General features: G+C 35.2%; 1 protein-coding gene across 3 annotated transcripts in view; it reads left to right on the top strand.

Annotated features, from left to right (window-relative positions):
* The window catches only part of Diaph2 (diaphanous related formin 2), a 736,918-nt gene that overhangs the window by 299,403 nt on the left and 414,343 nt on the right, over window positions 1–23,172 (top strand). The window lies entirely within an intron of this gene.

Genomic DNA, 23,172 nt, shown 5'->3' on the forward strand with positions numbered 1-23,172 from the left:
ATCAAGGTTATGGAAATATCAAATATGTATGTGTACTAACATATGGAAAAATGTTGATTTGCCTAATAACCATACACTAATACTGTAATTGAGTTGCTTCATTAACTCAATTAGATGAGAAATGAAAATATCAAGCAGAATTAGACCAAGAGTTTTAATGAGGAAGCAGGATTTTTTTTAAACCTCAAAACGTTACAGCTATACAAAAGCTTGGTCATATAGCTTAAATTCCTTTATGTTTAATTTTATACCTGCAACATTAAAACCTTCAGAATTTTATAGCATTTCTTATAAACAGTGATTCTTTGTTTTCTCTAACACTTTGTAAATTGGAAATACTATTTGCTGAAATAAATTTTTATTTGTTCAGTGAATTTGATATTCTGCTTTGCTTTCTGAAATTGCTTATTTGTTTTAGTTCTAGATCCTCTCACAAGTGTGCTAACTGATCTTAATTCAAATAGGCATACAGTGATCCACAGCAACAATCATGAACTTCACGTACTTTCTATCTGACAAGAGCTAGTAATTTAGCACTTTCTATATGCAAAGAACTGCATAGGCGGCTCTGTGGCTTTTATGTTTATTAGAATTACTGTTATTTTGACTGAAGTTCATGCTAGAGTCCATGCCCTTTCCTTCCAAACTGCATTAGGTTAACATGCCATATTACATTATTCATTAGGTTCTTTTTTTTTTATTGAGAAAAGGAGAAAAAAAAAAACAAGTTTCCACCTCCTCCCAGCCTCCCATTTCCCTCCCCCTCCTCCCACCCTTCTCCCCCTCCTCCCTCCCTTCTCCCCCTCCCCCCACTCCTTTCCCCCTCCCTCTCCAGTCCAAAGAGCAGTCAGGGTTCCCTGCCCTGTGGTAAGTCCTAGGTCCTCCCCCCTCCGTCCATATCTAGGAAGGTGAACATCCAAACTGGCTAGGCTCCCACAAAGCCAGCACATTTGGGAATGCAATCTTGTGCAACCACTATGGAAGTCACTGTTTCGGTTTCTCAGGAAATTCGGAATCAACCTACCCCTGGACCCAGCAATACCACTCTTGGGAATATACCCAAGAGATGCCCTATCATATGACAAAAGCATTTGTTCAACTATGTTCATAGCAGTATTATTTGTAATAGCCAGAACCTGGAAACAACCTAGATACCCTTCAATGGAAGAATGGATGAAGAAAGTATGGAATATATACACATTAGAGTACTATGCTGCGGTAAAAAACAATGACTTCTCGAATTTTGCATGCAAATGGATGGAAATAGAAAACACTATCCTGAGTGAGGTATCCCAGACCCAAAAAGATGAACATGGGATGTACTCAGTCATAATTGGTTTCTAGCCATGAATAAGGGTCACGGAGTCCATTCATTAGGTTCTTATGACCAGGCCTGAGCTTAAGGTTTATAACATGAAGGCATTTGATGTTTTTCTTCTGTTTTCAGTGCCTTAAGTGTTAATGAAAACAAGTATATTTTAATTGGTTTTTGTCTATAGATAAATTCTTTTCAAATCCCACCTTGTAAGTCATTCAGTTTTTTTCTGAAGTGAATGTTGAAATTAATTGTGTACTTTTTTTCTCCATTATGATAGAGTAATCTTTGAAAGTTTGCTGTTTGAAACATTCTTCTGGCATGTGCAAACTAGGTGTGTCTTATACCATTGCTTCCTTTCCATATGTCTTTATCCCTTTATTGCCACATTTTGAGTCTTCTTTTCCTTTATTTTCCATTGCTTTATGAATAATCATGAATTCTCATTTAATTCGTTAAATAACAGTAGCATAATTAGGAAGGAATATTAGAATTTCATTTGGAATCAACCAATCTACATCAATTACTCACAATGATTAAACATGGAGGGTTTTGTTGTTATTTGGTGTTTTTTTTAACCTCGTTGGAAAAGGCAATAATCTTACCACTAACAATGAAGTTGGAGTTATCATCGGAGTTTATGAAAATGTGTCATGTCTGTGAAACTATACACAGTCACATAGCTTAAGGGAAGAGAACAACTTTGTTATGCTCTTTTGAGTGCTACATTAAACCAGATCATTGCCTGAGGATCCTATTTATTATGTCCATCTGATCTAGGACTTTTGGTACTTCTTTTGTCTTTGATTTGTCTCATCTTTGTAAAACCTGTCATTTCTTTCTAGTTTAATTTTTATGGTGCCATTGAATTGCTGTATATCAAATATGCATAGTTAAATTTCTTGTTGGATTTTATGTAAATAATCTAGGATAGGGTGATATAAATTTATGGTCACATAGAATTAAGGTGCCAATATGATTCCTAGGTTTCCAAAATTTGTTGAGAAAATCAGTTTTAGACCATGGTAATAGCACCATGATATAGCACTTGTATAGCTTGTACAAGGTTCTGTGTTTTAAACTCAGCAGCATTCCCTGCAGGATAGCATCAATAGCTATACATTTGTAAGAGACTGTTTTTAACCCAGTCTTATACCTAGAAAATTTGCAAATCAATAAACCAATTTTGGTTTTTTAATATGAGGAGTCTTGAAATTTATTACTATCTATTGTATAAATAAGGTGATACTAAACACATACTAAAGCGTTAAGCTTTTAATTCTTAATTGTGTAATCTCCCTGGCCAGATCTGTTAAACCTTATGATTCAGCGATGATAGAAATTCAACATAATTTAGTTTTTGTTTGTTTCTTTGTGTTTGTTTTTTATGAACAAAGCTATACAATTTGCATTTTCTAGGTGATATTGAGAATAAGTGAATAAATCACATAACTGATGGCTTTATGGCATTTAGGATGTTTATAGCAGATGTTTCCAGAATGTGGATTATAAAATATGCAGAACATAGATGGACTCACAGATGTCTATCCTGTAGTTTAATATTTTAGGCAATAACTATTTCTTGATATCTTGCTTACTACTATAGTATTAACTTACTTTTCTTTTTTCCTTTCTTTCACATTTTTCTCCTTTGTTCCTCTCTTTCTTTCCTTTTCTTTCCTTTTCAAGTCATTTAAATTCATGGTCCATAAAAATTGCTTTTATAAGTATCTTAAGGTCTGTAAATATATGTAGGTTATGTGCTGACTCCTTCCATCCAACTCTCCCAGTCTTGTGTTCTGACATTCTAAAAGGTGTATTGTCAGGAGTGTTTATAATGAACTATTGTGAGCCAGGATACAACTACAGCTTATGGCAATTGATAATTCAGATGTCAACTCACCAGAGGAAGTATTCTCTGATGGAGTACCCCGTTAGCAAGGCTTGCAGACCACCAACTCTGAAAACTGTTGCTTTCAATGGTAATTTCACTTGTACAATAACAGCTGTGTTATCTCCCTTTTATCATGCATTGTCATGTAATGTGTACCTGTAATCTCATGATTACATCTCAGTCATATATCTGATGGTAGTCAGGAAGATGACTTTTCATTTGGTTATATAATTTTGGAGTATAGAATATATGCTGGGGCATGCTTCATGACTAGGTCTATTCGTGCCATGAGGACTGTAGACACCTAAGAGCCTATTTTGTTCTTTTGCTTAGACTAACTGCACACAAAGCAAGTTCAAATTACACTCAAGAATTTTTGTAAATAGGTCATAATTTTAAAACTCTACAGTTTTGTTCAAGGTTAGAATCACAGATGTCCAACCAAGCTTCCGAAGAAAAACGTGTCAATTCTTCACTTGCCAATCCACTAACAATAAACCTGTGTCTCAAAGTTTGTCACTAGGCACTATCCCCCCCCCCCCCCGTTACTGTTTTAAACTTGAGACCTTGAAACCCTTGTGTTGCCTATGACTCAACTCCTTATCACTTACCCTAGGAATATCCTTTTGACTAATGAAAGGTAATTCTTGTAATTTTTTTATAGATTCAAGACTCCTTTAAATAGAAGGATTGTTACAGTAGAGGGGGAAAAGAAGCTAAAATAAGAAGCCAGGAGGAATTAGAGGTGGGACAGGAGAATTAGATTGGAAGCAGAACAGAAAGGCACTGAATCAGAAAGCACAGAGTGAGAGATTCATTTGCCCTCAGACATCCCAAGTCCTTTGCTGAACCAAGGAGGGCGTGGGGGCAGGCTCCCAAAGGCTCTCATTAGTGGATTATTTTGAAATTATATCTTCTCATTCTCAGCTCCATTTCTCTTAACTTTTCTCATATTCTGTCAGCGATATACTCTAAATTCTTCCTTTTGCCTCTATCTTTCACTTAGTGAGCATACCTTCTGTTTTCTGGTGGGTATCAGTTTTATTTAACACACATACACTCACTCATACACACACACACACACACATACACACACACACACACACACACACTTCTTAAGAATACAACAGAAGCTGTTTTTAAGTATAAGAAGTACAGTATTTATTATGTCTTAATCTTTGTCTCATTTTCTCTTATGTCCTTTAAGTAATTTCATTTGGTTCTGTTACAGATCTACTGATTTTATCATTTATTAATATTCGCTAAAATTTCACTTTGTTGTATTTCTTTAAAACATTTTAAACATTTTTGTTCTTTGTACATTTTTTCTCCACAAAGATATATTTTAAATCTTCTAAGAAGGGTTTACTACTAATCTTTATAAATGATTAACTTTGCATTTACTATGATTCGACCAACCTAGGAGCAGGTTATACTTTTCCTTTTCTTTTACACCTGTGTATATCTGTGAACTTTAGGCTGTATCCAGGTTAGTTTTTTACTTACAAATGCTCAGAGAAAACTTTCACATTTTTTACTCCACACCAAGGATTGATATGGACAATTTTCTTTTCAAGTCCCCAGAGAGATGAGCAAGTTCATTTCTAATTTGTTGTTAAACTGACCTACAGTCCAGAGTAGCTTCAAGAACCATTTTCTCTTATTTTTCCACTTTATTCAGAACAATGGCTTGGTTTCCATTTCTCCATATTGAGACTTTGCAAATTGAAGCTTAAATTAATCTTCACTCAAGGTCAAAACTGCTGCTTCCAATGTTTATCCTCTTTGGCATCTGAATATTGCTTCCTTTATTTGATATTATATATGTTTCATGTTATTTTTAATATATTCAGAAAATTAGAATCTTTTCACTAGAAATTTATGCCAAGATTTATATTTTTTAATACTATACTTTGAGAAACAGAAATTCGGGGGAAATTTTTACATTAAAATTTGATGTCTAGATTTTTTAATCTTATTTGCAGATTTCTAGATATGAAATTATGCATATTTGAATAGAGAAAATGCTGTACCTTGCTTCTTCTTGTTAAACTTAACTGGATAGTAGTATTTATTTTGAAAATATATTAATATAGCCATCTATTGCATAATAAGAATAATTCTTGTGGCATTTTGTATGAAAAACCTGTTTTTATTAGTTTTAGTTTCCAATGAATAATACTAAGTTCATATTCTTAAGTAATGTAATAATGATTTAAATGGGAAAAATTTAAAACAGCATAAATACAGTCAACACAGATCTTTGTATTATCAATGAATCAGTAATCATGAGTGCATATGTAGTTTTTTTTTATTGAGAAAAGGAAAAAAAGTTTCCCCCTCATCCCAGCCTCCCATTTCCCTCCCCCTCCTCCCACCCTTCTCCCTCCCACTCCTCTCCCCTCCCTTTCCAGTCCAAAGAGCAGTCAGGGTTCCATGCCATGTGGAAAGACTAAGGTTCTCCCACCCCCCCCCCCCCCCCGTCCATTTGTAGGAAGGTGAACATCCAAACTGGCTAGGCTCCCTCAAAGCCAGAACATGAAGTAGGAACAAAACTCCGTGCCATTGTCCTTGGCTTCTCATCAGCCCTCATTGTTCGCCATGTTCAGAGACTCCGGTTTATCCCATGCTTTTTCATAGTCCAGCTGGCCTTGGTGAGCTCCCAATAGATCAGCCCCACTGTCTCAGTGGGTGGGTGCACCCCTCGTGGTCCTGACTTCCTTGCTCATCTTCTCCCTCCTTCCACTCCTCATTGGGACCTTGGCAGCTCAGTCCAGTGCTCCAGTGTGGGTCTCTGTTTCTATCTCCATCCATCACCAGATGAAGGTTCTATGGTGATATGTAAGATATTCGTCAGTATGGCTATAGGATAGGGTCATTTCAGGTTCCCTATCCTCAGCTGCCCAAGGAACTAACTGGGGACATCGCCTTGGGCTCCTGGGAGCCACTCTAGGTTCAAGTCTCTTGCCAACCCTAAGGTGGCTCCCTTAACTAAGAATTGTGCTTCTGTGCTCCCCGATCCAACCTTCCTTTATCCCAATCATCCTGTTTCCCCAAGTTCCCCCCATCCTCCCCTTCTCACTTTTCTCTCCACATCTCCCCTTACCCCCATCCCACCCCACCCCCAAGATCCCACTTTTCTCCCCGGCAATTTTGTCTACTTCCCATAGCCAAGAGGCTATGTTTTTCCTTGGCTACTTCCCATAGCCAAGAGGCTATATGTTTTTCCATGGGTTCACCTTATTTAGCTTCTTTAGGTTCACCAATTGTAGACTCTGTGACCCTTATTCATGGCTCGAAACCAATTATGACTGAGTACATCCCATGTTCATCTTTTTGGGTCTGGGTTACCTCACTCAGGATAGTGTTTTTTATTTCTATCTATTTGCATGCAAAATTCGAGAAGTCATTGTTTTTTACCGCAGCATAGTACTCTAATGTGTATATATTCCACACTTTCTTCATCCATTCTTCCATTGAAGGACATCTAGGTTTTTTCCAGGTTCTAGCTATTACAAATAATACTGCTATGGACATAGTTGAACAAATGCTTTTGTCATATGATAGGGCATCTCTTGGGTATATTCCCAAGAGTGGTATTGTTGGGTCCAGGGGTAGGTTGATCCCAAATTTCCTGAGAAACCGAAACACTGATTTCCAAAGTGGTTGTACAAGATTGCATTCCCACCAGCAATGGATAAGTGTACCCCTACCTCCACAACCTCTCCAGCATAGGCTATCATTGGAGTTTTTGATTTTAGCCATTCTGACAGGTGTAAGATGACATCTCAAAGTTGTTTTGATTTGCATTTCCCTGATTGCTAAGGAGGTTGAGCATGACCTTAAGTGTCATTTAGCCATTTGAATTTCTTCTGTTGAGAATTCTCTTTTCAGTTCAGTGCCCCATTTTATAATTGGGTTGATTAGCCTTTTAACGTCTAGTTTCTTGAGTTCTTTATATATTTTTGGACATCAGACCTTTGTCTGTTGTGGGGTTGGTGAAGATCTTCTCCCAGTCAGTAGGTTGCCTTTTTGTCTTAGTGACAGTGTCCTTTGCTTTACAGAAGCTTCTCAGTTTTAGTAGGTCCCATTTATTCGATGTTGTCCTTAATGTCTGTGCTTTTGAGGTGATACCTAGGAAGCGATCTCCTGTGCCCATCTGTTGTAGGGTACTTCCCACTTTCTCTTCTATCAGGTTGAGTGTGTTCGGACTGATATTGAGGTCTTTGATCCATTTTGGACTTGAGTTTTGTGCATGGTGATAGATATGGGTCTATTTTCATTCTTCTACAGTTTGACATCCAGTTGTGCCAGCACCATTTGTTGAAAATGCTTTCTTTCTTCCATTGTATACTTTTAGCTCCTTTATCGAAAATGAGGTGTTCATAGGTTTGTGGGTTAAAATCCGGGTCTTCTATACGATTCCATTGGTTGACTTCTCTGTTTTTATGCCAGTATCACACTGTTTTCATTACTATAGCTCTGTAATAGAGTTTGAGGTCAGGGATGGTAATGCCTCCAGAAGATCCTTTATTATATAGGATTGTTTTGGTTATCCTGGGTTTTTTGTTTTTCCATATAAAGTTGATTATTGTCCTCTCAAGATCTGTGAAGAATTTTGATGGGACCTTGATGGGGATTGCATTGAATCTATAAATTACCTTTGGTAGAATTGCCATTTTTACTATGTTGTTCCTCCCAATCCAAGAGGAAGGAAGGTCCTTCCATTTTCTGGTATCCTCTTCAATTTCTTTCTTCAATGCCTTAAAGTTCTTGTCAAATAGATCTTTCACTTCCTTGGTTAGAGTTACCCCAAGATATTTTATGCTGTTTGTGGCTATCGTGAAAGGTGAAGCTTCTCTGATATCCCTCTCTGCTTCTATATCCTTTGTGTATAGGAGGGCGACTGATTTTTTGGAGTTGATCTTGTATCCTGCCACATCATTACTAAAGCTGTTTATCAGCTGGAGGAGTTCTTTGGTGGAGTTTTTGGGGTCTCTTATGTACACTATCATATCATCTGTAAATAATGAAAGTTTAACTTCTTCCTTTCCAATTTGAAACCCCTTGATCCCATTATGTTGTCTTATTGCTATTGCTAGAACTTCAAGCACTATATTGAAGAGGTATGGAGAGTGTGGACAGCCTGTCATGTTCCTGAGTTTAGTGGGATGTCTTTGAGTTTCTCTCCATTTAATTTGATGTTAGCTGTCGGCTTGCTGTATATAGCTTTTATTATATTTAGGTATGACCCTTGTATCCCTAATCTCTCCAATACTTTTATTATAAAGGGATGATGAATTTTGTCAAATGATTTTTCAGCATCTAATGAAATGATCATATGGTTTTTTTTTCTTCCACTTTATATATATGATAGATTACATTGATAGATTTTCGTATGTTGAACCAGCCCTGCATCTCTGGGATGAAGCGTACTTGATCATAATGGATAAATTTCCTAATGTGTTCTTGGATACGGTTTGCCAGTATTTTGTTGAGGATTTTTGCGTAGATATTCATGAGTGAGATTGGCCTGTAATTCTCTTTCTTGGTTGAGTCTTTGTGTGGTTTTGGTATCAGAGTGACTGTAGCTTCATAAAAGGAATTTAGCAATGACTCTTCTGTTTCTATATTGTGAAATACATGAAGGAGTATAGGTATTAGGTCTTCTTGGAAGTTCTGGTAGAATTCCGCATTGAAACCATCTGGTCCTGGGCTGTTTTTGGTAGGGAGGTTTTTGATAACAACTTCTAATACTTTGCGACTAACAGGTCTTTTTAGATTGTTCACCTGGTCCTGGTTTATCTTTGGTATATGGTATTTATCTAAAAAAGTGTCCATTTCTTTTACATTTTCCAGTTTTGTGGCATACAGGCTTTTGTAGTAAGATCTAATGTTTCTCTGAATTTCCTCTGTGTCTGTGGTTATGCCCCCCTTTTCATTTCTGAACCTATTAATTTGCATATTCTCTCTCTGCCATTTGATTAGTTTGGATAGGGGTTTGTCAATCTTGTTGATTTTCTCCAGGAACCAGCTTTTTGTTTCATTGATTCTTTGGATTGTTTTCTGTGTTTCTATTTTGTTGATTTCAGCCCTCAGTTTATTTCCAGTCTTCTACTCCTCCTAGGTGAGTCTGCTTCTTTTTTTTTCTAGAGCTTTCAGGTGGGCTGTTAAGTCTCCAATGTGTGCTTTCTCTGTTTTCTTTAAGTGGGCACTTGGTCCTATGAACTTTCCTCTCAGGACTGCTTTCATAGTGTCCCATAAGTTTGAGTAGGTTGTTTCTTTATTTTCATTGAATTCAAGGAAGACTTTAATTTCTTTCTTTATTTCTTCCTTGATCCACGTGTGGTTAACTAGTTGACTGTTCAGTTTCCATGAGTTTGTAGGCTTTCTGAGGGTAGCGTTGTTGTTGAATTCTAACTTTAATCCATGGATAGCACACACACACCCATCCAGATGGAGCTTCTCAGTACCTAAACAGGGCTCGCATATGTAGTTTTGTGTGCAGACTTATCGTTTGTGAGATCATGACTTCGGCACTTTGAGTGAAATTTTTATACCTGCAGTTTCTTTAGTTTCTAGGCGCATTTACAGAAGTTCTGCTTATCATGTAGTGTAACATTACACTAGAACATTTTGCCACAGGAAAATTTGCCATCCATAATGTGTTTTTTTAAGGGGAATACAAATGCTAGCTGGTAGGTTTACTACTAAAGTTAAAAATTTAAAGGGAATCCTAGATTCCCCAGTATTAAATGTAATACATATCAATTAATGATTGTTACATCTTAGATGCACAAATGTGTGTGCCCACACGTACATATATAATTATTTAGTACTATTTTTAAGCTTTTTTCACAAATAAAAACAGTTTTAGATTCAGAAAATAAAACGTTCAGTTCAGTAAACATTATTTTCAATACGAATAAGTGTGTTAAATTCTCATTGATTTCTAATGATGGTCGAGTTGTTACTGATAACTCTTGGAAGCTAACACAAATTGAAATACCTTGCATCTGTACTGTTGACAAACTGTTTTTTAAATGCTACATTATGATAGGAACAAAATATGGTAGAGGCTCACAGAAGAAAACCACAAATTATGCTATAAGAGTTCAGGAAGGAACCCCTGAGGAGCTGGCATTTTAGTCAAGACAAATTTGTTCAAACATAGAAAGTATAGTATACGGAACACTTTGCAAAGATACTCAGGCCTAGAATTTCATGACTTATAAATATTGAAGAATATTTGGTTGTCTCGAACACTTGGGAATTAGTGTTTTTGAGTTTATTTGCACCTAAGTTTGGAAAGTCATAAGTGCCACCTCATAGATAATGAACAAATAAGATAAGCAATAACATTTTAATATTTCTAAAAAATAATCTATTAGTAAATATTTAAAATAATTTTAAATAAAGTAGAAAATTTTAAAACAAAATTTGAGCAAAATACTATAAAGTCATAGCACTTTGATTTTATATATAGAGTTAATTATATATAACATATAAAATATTAAGTATAGAAGTTACACATCTTAATACTTAGTTTTAACTGTGCATCATGAAAGTGACAGTAAATCAAAGAAGTCTGGGCTTTAAAGCCATTGATCAGAAACTTTTAGGAATATTAAATATAATTTAACACAGCATATATGTATTTACCTAGTGTATATTAATAGAGTTGGAAGATAGCAAGGTGGTTCATATCTTGTATTATGAATGCATAAGATAAAGAAAGACCAAGGAATAGAAATTTGATTAACTTATCATCTCAGGAAACAATACATGCATTGTCTTCTAGTGATCAGCTTATTGCAGATTTTTTTCCAATATGTATGTTTATGTGTTTAAGCTTCATTTATTACTTGGTTTAGAAGCTTTTTACTGTAGCTATGTATTGCAGACTCAGCTGTACTTCCCTTAACAATGATAAACTCTAGCATTTAATAACTGACCAATATACAGTATCCTCTCTATTATTGAATCTGTCAGGTTTATTTTGTTATTTTTTATATTTTTAATTTTATCATTAGTAAGTCATTCCTGAAGACATTGTATATTGGGACACTTTCATTCTACTTTATATTGAAATGTAGACTCTATGCAATTATTAATTACTATAATTGCTTTAGCAAAGTACTTACCACTTTATTTTAAAGGCAATAATAATGATATATCTTTTGGTAATGTTAAATAATCACATCATGGTTGAATTATGATCTTATGTGTAAGTAGATATGGTGATTGATTTTTACTTCTGTTCTTTTTCTCTTAAGACAGTTTACTCCTTTATCATCTTTATTAGAGGAATTTGCTATGTGTGGTATGCTTACCTGTAATTGAAGAATCCCTTTTATTTTACTCCATACTGTTTTAGGTTGCATGATGTCACGTATTTGTGGGAGGTGGTATGGAATATGGCCTGACATTTACAGATGTTTCACATCAGTGCTGTTCCCTCTGTTTTCTATTTTGCATGCCAGTTCAGCTAAGCACAAGAGTAGGCCAATGTGCTAAAAGAGGCAGTTTGTCAAAATGGGATCCTTACCTTGAAGAGGTAATATGATCATTACAGAGTAGAAATATACTGAGTGAGATACTCATTAAATAAAATAAAATATAATATGATAATAGTGGCATTAATAGCTACTGTTAGAAAGGGTATTAAATATTTACTTTGCTCTGGGTACTGTTACTGAATGGTAAGTAATGCTTTCCTTAAAGAGACATAGGATAGTAGAAACAACCACCTTTCATAAAAAATTTAAAGATTTAATTGAGGAGATATTTTGACATCATGTTGGATAAAGATTTCTTAATGATAGTGAATCTTTCTTGGGTAAGATTTCAACACCAGCAGCACAAAGAAATTTACTCTATCTTTAATTGCATTGCATTGAGATTGTTTGAGAAAGCATATCTTTTCACTAAATCAGCACAGAAGTTGTTTGGAATATCTTTTTTAATAAGGCCACAAATACATTCAGTAAGTTGAGGGAGCCACCTATTGTCTTATTGCAGACCACCTAGCTGATCCCTCTGTACTTAGAGTGGTGAGAAGCCTTAATAACTACCATTAGGTTTGTATATTGTCAGATTTCATACTTTCAGGACACCATGGGCAACAACGTAACAGTCAATTTATCAACTTCAGCTAATGATGTAGATAAATACCCATATTTCATTTTAACCTCAATATGACAAAATTAAATAGTGTTCTAATCTTCTTTAGTGGTTTGCTATTCAGTAACTCTTTCTATGCCAATAAACTGGCATGAGCTGCTATTTCTTTGCCATTAAGCATTAATCAAATCACTTTTGCTCATTTATTGTGTCACATAGATAGTGTTGTTATATTCTTTGGCATTAATATTGACAGACTTGTGGGATATATTTGTTGCATGCATCTTTTATGATGTAGGCATTAAATTTTTTTTTTCTGATGCTAGCTGGTATAGTGCTACGTTCTTCTTTTCATGTGACAGAACTTTTTTCATTAGAAAAAAGGTGTGCTACTCACTAACTGTCTGTATGTACTTTATTTTCCTATTTAATTTTGTTGAAGAGCGTCTTTGGGAAGCTTTGGGCAATTGTATCACCTTGTCTCAGTCCATTATAGATATTGATGCATCATGGATCACTGAACAGTATAATCTCTTTTGCACAGTTTCTATTGATCTTGTCCAGTAAATCATTGTATGCTGGGTTTGTTCTGAAATCATTTGTAGCATAAAAGCTGTTCTTGAATTTGAAAATCAGGTACCTTCTTATAATAGGCAAGCTCATAGAAAGTTTGAATTCATTCATTTTGTCTACTTCATACTATAGATAGGAATATTTTTCCCACTGTCTAAAATGAGTGGCATGTACTTACTGTTTCCATTTGATTATTTCCTGTTTCCTATAGTATTTGATCTTAGTTACATTGAAATCACTGTGTATAGTCTGTCATGGCCCGTTTTCTTCTGTAATTTTTGTTTTTGCAGGTTTTAGAATGTGCTTGACCTTCCTGTGATATGATATTTTCAGTGTCTCTTGTTGTAATAAGAGCATTCCTGCCACCCCGGCTCCCACATGGCTAGCATATGCCCCGAAATAACATACACACAAATTGTATTCTTTTAAACACTGCTTGGCCCATTTTATCTAGCCTCTTCTCGGCTAACTCTCGCACCTGGACTAGCCCATTTCTAATAATATGTGTAGCACCCCAAGGTGCGCTTACCAGGGAAGATCTTAACCTGCATCTGTCTGGAGTGGGAGAATCATGGCAACTTCCTGACTGGGCTTCTTTCTCCCAGCATTGGGTTCTGTTTACTCTGCCTATCTAAATTCCACCCTATCAGAGGGCCAAGCAGTTTCTTTATTAATTAACCAATGAAAGCAACAGATAAGATACAAGACCCACCTCCATCAGTCTCTTATTAAACTAAGCTCTATTTTACTTTCAGGACACCACATACTCCTGTTTTTTTTTTTGTTGTTGTTGTTGTTTTTTTCTTTCTTTTTTTTTATTGATAAAAGAATAAAGAAAAAAAAACAAATTTCCACCTCCTCCCAGCCTCCCCTTTCCCTCCCCCTCCTCCCACTCTTCTCCCCCTCCTCCCACTCTTCTCCCCCTCCTCCCAGCCCTCTCCCCTTCCCCCCACTCCTCTCCCCCTCCCTCTCCAGTCCAAAGAGCAGTCAGGGTTCCCTGCCCTGTGGTAAGTCCTAGGTCCTCCCCCCTCCGTCCATATCTAGGAAGGTGAACATCCAAACTGGCTAGGCTCCCACCAAGCCAGCAGATTGCATAGGATCAAAACTGCGTGCCATTGTCCTTGGCGTCTCATCAGCCCTCATTGTTCACCATGTTCCGAGAGTTCAGTTTTATCCAATGCTTTTTTTGGTAATAGTCCAGCATACTCCTGTTTTGAAACACCTTTTTGATTATTCTTTTTGCCCTAACATCATTATTATTCCTGCTCTGAGCCTATCCTTTGGTATCTTTACTGCAAACAGTCTGAAGTCAGATGGTTATCAATCTCACACTCATTTTCCTATACCTTCATCATCTATTCAGTATGATCTTGTGAACATTTTGTTCTTCTGGAGGAGACGTTAATGGGGAACATAAAATATACTCTCTTTGTTTTGAATTTCTGACACAGGTAAGACAATAAGGTACATGCATGTGCATTAATGAAGTTAGCAGTAATAGGGGAAAGGTGTTATTAGTGCTGTTGGTGAAGATAAAGTAAGTAGAAAAAGTTTAATAGAGACTACCATGCCTTGTTTTTGTCTAGATCAACAGATAAAGGTTCAGCAGCCAAAAAAAAAAATGTGAAGGGAGGTAAAATCATTTTTTTTTGCAGCTACTCGAGAGTCTTGTGTAGGCACTGATTGTTCATTCGCCAGCCACCAACACCCAAAATAATCACACAGAAACTGTATTAATTATAACACTGCTTTGCCAATAGCTTTGGCATATTCCTGGCTAACTCTTAGATCTTAAATCAACCCATTTCTATTAATCTGTGTATCGCCATGTGGTTGTGGCCTACTGGTAGGTTTCCACCTGCCATCTGTCCCCTGCAGCAGCTACATGGTATCTCTCTTTGACTCCACCTATTTTCTCTATATATCTCTTCCAGCCTGACTATATTCTGCCTTACTATACGCTGAAGCAGCTTCTTTTCTTAATTAATGGTAGTAAAACACATTCACAGCATACAGAGGAGAATCCCACATCAGTCTTTTTGCAACTTTTTTATTTTAATTGTGTTTGTCTTTGCTATACAGTAGGCAGGACTCACAGTTAGAATGCTACAAAATTTTCAACCTGTATTTGGCACACAGTGTAGCAGTACATATAATAACTCACTCCAGGACAATAATATATTTAAAATGTAACTATTATGAAATTAAGGTCCAGATGAAAAGCAGAAGAAGGGAGAAGATGAGCAAGGAAGTCAGGACCGCTAGGGGTGCACTGAGACATGGGAGCTCACCGAGGCCAGCTGGACTGGGACTGAATGAGCTTGTGATCAAACCAGATTCTCTGAATGTGGCTGACAGTGGGGGCTAACTGAGAAGCCAATGATAATGGCACTGGGATTTGATTCTACTGCATTTACTAGCTTTTTGGGAGCCCAGTCTGTTTGGATGCACACCTTCCTAGACCTGGATATAGAGGGGAGGTCCTTGGACTTCCCACAGGGCAGGGAACCCTGACTTCTCTTAGGACTGAAGAGGGAGGGAGGAGGGAAAGGGGGGAGTGGAAGGGAAATGGGAGGAGAACATTTTAGTAAATAAATAAATAAATGAGCTACGCCCTCAAAGGAACACTTAACTCCTCCCTCTACCTCGCTGCGACCAGGTAAAGATGTTCTTAATAAGCATAATTGTTTCTTTTCTGTGTTCACTCTCACCTACTTTATATAAAGGAGTGGGTTTTATTAAGGAATATTTCAGTCATCCTTAAATGACTCATGAGATTTACTTCCAGAAGATCTATATGGGAAGCCAGATACACTTATGTTTGTTTCATTCTTTCTCATGCATTGCTGTACCAAGTTTTAGAGTTCTTTTATATATACGTATTAAGTATGTAAATGAATGGGTTGCATGGTGATATTTCCATATGTGGAAAATGTCCATAATGGAACCACATTTCCAACATGTTTTAAAGTAATATTTTAGAAATCTATTATTCCCTATTTGCCAATTTGAAGCCATGTGTGTGGGGGGGGGTTGTGTGTTTGTGTGTGTGTGTGTGTGTGTGTGTATGACACCCCTTTTTCAGATTTTACGTGTTGACTTCTTGCACCTTCTTTGTAGTTATAACCAGTACTTGAGTTTAGATTCAAAGCATTCTAGGCTAAAAGCAGAGAGGTACACTTTTAGGCAGCAGTCCCAGGGAAGCAACAATGATCCCCCACAGTGATAGGACTGAAGTGGCTAGGGTGAAGTAAAGGCCAGCCTAATGGCAAGCACAGCAGGTTTGAAATGTTTTAGGAGGAAAAAGAACCAGCAGGTTGCTGTCCTGCTCCAGTCAAATTCATTTGCTATCTGTGACTATTAGCAGCTGCTTCTTATCTGGACTATTACTTTCTCTTTTATCTTTAATAAGTTTGTGGTAAAACCTTAAATTATAGGCATTTCTTCTTCTAGCACGATGAAGATTTTACTATAATAAATTTTAAACGTGCTTTAACTTTGATTGTAATAACTCTACCCACATTCTATACATTTCTAAAAGCTAAAGAGTTTTGGTGGCCACACATGAGATAGTTTTGTACAAACAATGTTATTCTCAATCATTACATTTATCTTATATATACCTGTATAAATATCACAGGGCCCTCTGTTATTTAACATGTTGCCTCAGAAATTAATGTGAACTGCACAGTAAGCAAAAAATAATTGTTCTCCAATAAATTATTAGGGTTATATTTTATATAAGATTTTATGTTTTGCATTAGTGTTAAAAATACTATTACATGGTATTATTAAAAATAAATTATTGGAGACAATTTCCAAGCCAGGTTCTCATCCAAGAACTGTTTTTATTTAGCCCTTAAAATAAATTATTTAGTCCGTGTCTACCATTTCTGGCATTTACATTAGTGATACACCTCATGGAAATTCATTACTAAACATAATCAATTGAATGGTGATATATTTAATGATACACATACACAAACACACACTGTGACACACACAAAAACAGGAACTAGTTATGACTGTCGAGGACTCAATATAAAACTGTATTAACTTCTTTAAAATGGTTCTTATAAATTTAATCCATTTATTTTGGTAAGCACCTTTTGTGTTGTACTCAGGTGATCCTTATTCTCATTATTTGTAGTTGGTATCATCATGCCACTAGCTCAGAACCTAGCCAAAATTTTCTTGACATAAAGCAGAGCATTACATTTAGGAATATATACTTTCACTCAAGTTTTGTCCTTGTGGTCTATTAGTTTAAAACACACAGGCTTTGGCGTGATTGATAGTATGCAGTAGTAATGAAACTAGCCATGGTGTGTTCTCTTAGCATTTAACTAGCTTAACTTAGTAGATACAATAAATAGTTTTTAAGAATTCAGCTTTTATGCAATAAAATACTTATTTTACATAGTCCAAGTCCTTTCCTACCTTGGCTGTTTTGTTAGCAGATAATATAGAAATGTTGAGAGAAGTAGTTTGCTTTTTATCCACTGTTTAGTTTCCAATGACTGATTTATTTTCTTTTTCTTGTACTGTTCTGACAGCCACAACTATCTATATAAAAAGGAGAGAGGCAATTTATACAATATCGTTTATGAATTTTATGTGTGCAGTGCAGTCACTTTTATTTAATGTGAAATACATTCTTATTTATTCTAGAAATCTGTATATATGAACTATTGTGTTATACAAATATATGGAAAGTCCTTGAATTTAGAAATGCATCTTTTTCTTAAGTGGTTTAAAACTAAGTAAATCATTGGCATTGAGGATCAGCTGCCATTGACCAAGAATATCCTTATAGTGTTAGTTCTGAGATTAAGAGGAAATGCAAAGAAGACTTTTGGGGATTGCTATTGATAGTTTTTTGACATAGTTAAATATGGGGTTCCTTTATTGTGTCAACTGAGTTTTCTCTATTATATGCTTTGGAACAGTTGATTCAAACTTTGCTAATAATATGTGAGGTTTTATAGATACATCCATCCTGAGACCTTTCCTATGGAGATTCTGACATTCTTATTCAAAGGTAAATGTATAGTTAGAATTCACATTATAACTAAGTAATAGAAGAGAATGGAATAATGAAGCTAATGTGTTATTCTTCAAAAATGCTGGATGATGTAATAGGGAACAATAATAGTCTGAGAAGGAAGAGGGTCAGAAGTCTGTCCTAAACATAGAACCTTTGTGCTTATTTGAATTTTATTCTTCTCATGTTTGCACATTTCCAAATGAGTCTCAAATACTACCTTTCTCCTTTCAAATTTAAAGTTGCCAGCAGGCTAAACCTAACTTTAAGAACAAAGAAATAAGCGAAAAGTTCAGGTACTCTATTTTGCCCTCGCAAAAAGATTTCCTAATGTTTCGATCACCTTCAACAGATTACACTGATGTAGCTTCCAAACTAAAGAAAATTACTGCTGAAAGATAAAATTGAAAGCAGTTGGAATCCAAATGGCAAAAACAGAGACAATATAGCTTTGCTTATTTCCCATAGAGCTCATCCAGCAACAAACCAAATTGAAACACTCAGTAATATTTTTGTGCATAAAGCAAGAGAAGAATATTACATAAAATTCAAAGTCTAGATTTATCTGGAGTTTTTTCGTAGAATTTAGTTCTTCAGTTTACCTTAAACCAATGAACCAATCATTACCAAACATATTCAAACCAATAATAGTGGCAAAGGAGAAATTGATTTTATAATTTCATTACTGTTGATTTGGTTTTGTTATAATTTTACGTGAAGACATATAATAAAATTATATGAGAATCCAGGAGGGAAAAAATGGCTGTTAGTGTGATATCAGATGGCTGATCCCTATAAGGTAGATATTTTTAAAAATCATGAGGACTTTGTGATTTATTATATTCATGCTTTTTGAAAACTAGAATTATTAATCAACAGTTGTACTAGGACACTTCTAAATATTGTTTTTCAAGAAAAATATTTTACATTTACTCCCATATTTAAAAGTAAAAGTAAGGATAAGTTAACTTCTTTGGCAAAAAAAGGGATAAGGTCTTGGTAATTTATTAGGTACCTTTTATGTCAGATGTTAGCAAATACATAATTCAGGACAAATCTATTTGGCCATGTGGTTTGGCAAACAAGTATTTTATTGGAATGCTTTCTTGCTTATTCATTTTCTTCTTTTATATGGCTTCTTCATACTAACCTAATAAGGCTGAGTTGAACATTTGGAACAAAGACATTTTGATCTGCAAATCCACTCACTATTGCTACAAACGTTATGTTTTGTGTTTTATATATTGTGAAACTTTAGCATGTGTATTTTGTTCATTTCTTATAAGCAACCTAGGAAACAGGCATTGGTGCCTTGTGATAGTAACGAATCAAATTTAATATTTTTGTTTGTTTTTTTTGTTTTTGTTTTGTTTTTCAATACATTTCCACAGTACTGACATTGGTTTACTGCAGAATTTTCCAGGTTCTCCCTGTTGGTGTTGAGATTGGAAAACAGTGATAAAGGTGATCAGCTAGGCTACTATTATTCTTTGTCTTGAGATTTAACATGCATTTGCCCTTTATGAGCATGCTGAGCCACTCTCAACAACACTATCTTTTTTCCTCTACAGATTACTATGAGCCCTTAGATCCCAGACATTATCACCAACTTTTCCATTAAAATTCTTTGCTCATACATTAGAGAAACATTACTTTGTGAGGCTGAATTAGACCGGGATGAAAAATATACCCCAAGTCTATTCTGCATCAAATCTTTACCTTCCTCTTCAAGTAGCTTAAATTAAAGAAGGAAGGAAGGAAAGAAGGAAATAATAGAAAAATCTAAAAGAAAAAATAATACAGAGTGTCTCCTGCTGAGGTCACTAGCCACCAAATTCAAAATCGCAGTTTATAAATTGAGGATACCAAGTCACGTAAAGAAAAAAAGAAATAGCATTAATTTAGTGCTCAACAATACACAACAATATACTTTGGACACCAGAAAAAATTCTATTATGAAAATTAATATTTACATGTAAATTAATATTTACAGTTTATATCTACATGTTTATATTTACTTATAAACATCTGAGAAACAACTATGCATCTTGTGGGAAATGATGGAACTCAGTGGTAAGAGAAGAGAGTTTGGTACCATATATCTCAGCCATTTAACTCTTCTCTGTGACCCTACACAAGTTTGGCTCTGTAGAGCTCATTTTGTAAAAATGTAAAATCTTAGTATTATTGTATACTGAATAGCTGGTTCCTTCCTTCTCTGATTCACTGTTTATAAATACTATTAAGTATCATGCTATTTGGTTATGAGTCCTTTGACAAAGTAATCAAGCTTTAAATAAGAAGGTATGATCTAGCTCTAATGTAGTTATATTTCATTTGTATGTTAATAAATCAAGCTTGTCTGAACAGCCACACAGTGGTCTGCCTAACAGTTCAGGCAGTGGTGACACATACCTTTAGTCCCACTAGACACACTAGTTTGTCGTTGAAACCGGGTTGTACACCTTTAATCCCAGCCCTAGAGAGAAATATAAAACCAGAGGAGACAGCTTTCAGACACAATCTCATTTTGAGGATTCCTGGAGGCAGAATCGCCATTTCATACTGAGATGAAGTAAAAGCCAGTGGCTGACTGCTTTCCTTTTCTGACCTTCAGGTTGAACCCCATTATCAGTCTCTGAGTTTGTGACTATGAAGAGATACCCAGAAAATCTCATTCTCTGGCCCTGACACACACTAAAAAAAGTCACAGAAACACAGTAAGATGGTGGCTTTTTTAATAAGGGGCCTCAAAATGAAACCCACCTTAGCAACTCCTTTATCTTGAAATTCTTTCAGAATTGTAATGAAGTTAATGCTTATTGTTTAAGGATACCTTGTTTATTTAATTTTTGCACACTTATATTGGCCTAATTAAAAAAAAGTGTCTTGTGTAGTTGCTAGAATATATCTAATGCCAAGTCTAGTGGTAGTTTTATGTGTACCATTAAATCTTGCTAGACAAAATAACTATTTCATATTAAGCTAAATAGAGTAAAGGATTTTGCAGTTATCTAAGATTCCCCACAAAAATTAGAGGAGCTTGTGTATGTTGCTTCTCCAAACTATATTCTCAATAAGAAATATCCTCATAGCTTACCAGTACTAGAATTTAGCATTATATTTCTTACAGTTTTACTTTTCCTGATATTCCTCTCTTTCAAATATTGCTCTTGTGGTTTATTACTTGAATCATTAACTTGTCACATGAATTATGTAGTTTGAAATAACGGGAAATTTTGAGTAGATACCATAGCCAGGAAGTTATCCATTTTTTCATAGGAAGCTAGGGAAAATGTGGGTAATGGGACAGACTCTAACTTGAATAATGTACTTAGCTTAGGTTAAAAGTTAATGGGAAAAACTTCAACCTCATTTGTCAAATTCTACATTCAAATAAGAACCATGCTTTTGTTTGGATTTTGAAATTACCAGCTGAAACAAAGTTTATTTATTATAAAATCTTAAAACATCTTTATTTGTTCTCCCTAAAATATACAGTATCTTCCACGATATTGAGGCCGATTTGAAAATATACAACATTAGCTATGCACGTTGTTAAACATACTGTTCTAGTGACATTTAGCAGTGTTCAGTAACTGGCTTAATGAACAGGTGTACAAGTATATTAGTTATGCAGATGTTAATTTGCAGTAACATGTGCTTCCTGATTTGGGGGTGTTCTTGTATAAACTACAACTAGTAAGATTTGTTCCTTAATTAGGAAATCATTACAAAGTTGTGTGTGTGTGATTCCCACCATTAGGACCATTAGTCTTGTTTAATGTGCACTGAACTTCAGGAACACTCTTGATAATGCCTTTCCTATTGCTTCAGGTACTATGCAGGTGTCAGGATAAAAGTCTACTTTTCTGTAGGATGCCTTACTGTGCAGCTGTAGGCGGTAGGGAAGGGGAAAACTTTGCAGCTGTCCTATGTAGCATAGAAGAGAAGACAGAAATGCAATCTCTTTCTGCACATTGCTTCAGCTTTCCCTTTCAAGATTTTGTAAACAAATTTGTTATTTTGTCCAAAGACAATTGAGCACAATTGGGTAGTTTGTTGATTGCCATACTGAGTAAACTTTACCAACATATAAAAGATTATTCTCTTTCCTATTGTTTGTGATTTCTACATTTGTTCCTCATGATTTCCAAGGCTATCAGTTTATAAAGTAATGAAAGTGATTTGAACTTTTATATACTTTAATCTGGATTTGTAATTTTGTAGAAAATTACAAAGACTAGAATAGCAAAGTCATAGAAGAAGCACATAGAAGTATCAGATGCTACCTTTGTACCTCTGCCAGGGCTGCTTGATGAATGAGTAAATGAATACCATTGAATCTTCCTCAAGGAATCTCTTATAGGAGTTTTGTGATAAGTAAAAAAAAAATTAACAATATTTTTAAGATTCTTTGCCATCATATAAGTCATCAAATGTTATTCATTTGATATATTCTAAGATAAATATTCTACAGTTATAAACATCTGCATCAAATATTTATGTACATCTACTGGGATAGCAGAAATTAAAGAGGATTTCTAAATATTGCATATATTAAATTGCAGAGAGTATATACCCATATTTACTTCATTTATGATGAAGAACATTCCTTGTTTGTAAAAGGATAAATTTATAGTACGATTTCATATAAAACCCACATATTAAAGGAAATGTAAGAACTTGCATAGGGTATTTTATAAAAGCTAATGAGTATCTTGGTGGTAGCACATCTTTAACAAATATCTTTGTCATAAGCATCTTCTTACAGACAATATTTTATAACGATTCATTTTTATTTCGATCGTAATGCCAATTGAAGCACTAAAGTTAATTTAATCCAATGGATTTTAAGTCTCAAATCCCGTATAACTTTTCTACTGTGCAAGAGAGTTCATATTTGACTGTATTGTTCGTTCACAGTGAACCAGAGAGCTTTAAGACAACTGCTGCTACCTCACTTCTGTTCGTGATTGCTACATTTGTTCCTCATAGTTTCCAAGACTATCAGGTTAAAAACTGTTGCAATGGATTGGAGATTATATATGCTTTTACCCAAATATTTATTTCTATGCTAAAAAGTAGAATATTACAAAAACTAATATAGCAAAGCCATAGAGTGGCCACCTAGAATGAACAGATACCACCTTGGAATCTGTGAGGACTATTGGATGAATGAGGAAAAGAATTTTTGTATTGAAGCATAAAATAAATTTCAGT

Source organism: Microtus pennsylvanicus, chromosome X, assembly GCF_037038515.1.
Source record: "Microtus pennsylvanicus isolate mMicPen1 chromosome X, mMicPen1.hap1, whole genome shotgun sequence".
NCBI classification, from domain to species: Eukaryota; Metazoa; Chordata; class Mammalia; order Rodentia; family Cricetidae; genus Microtus; species Microtus pennsylvanicus.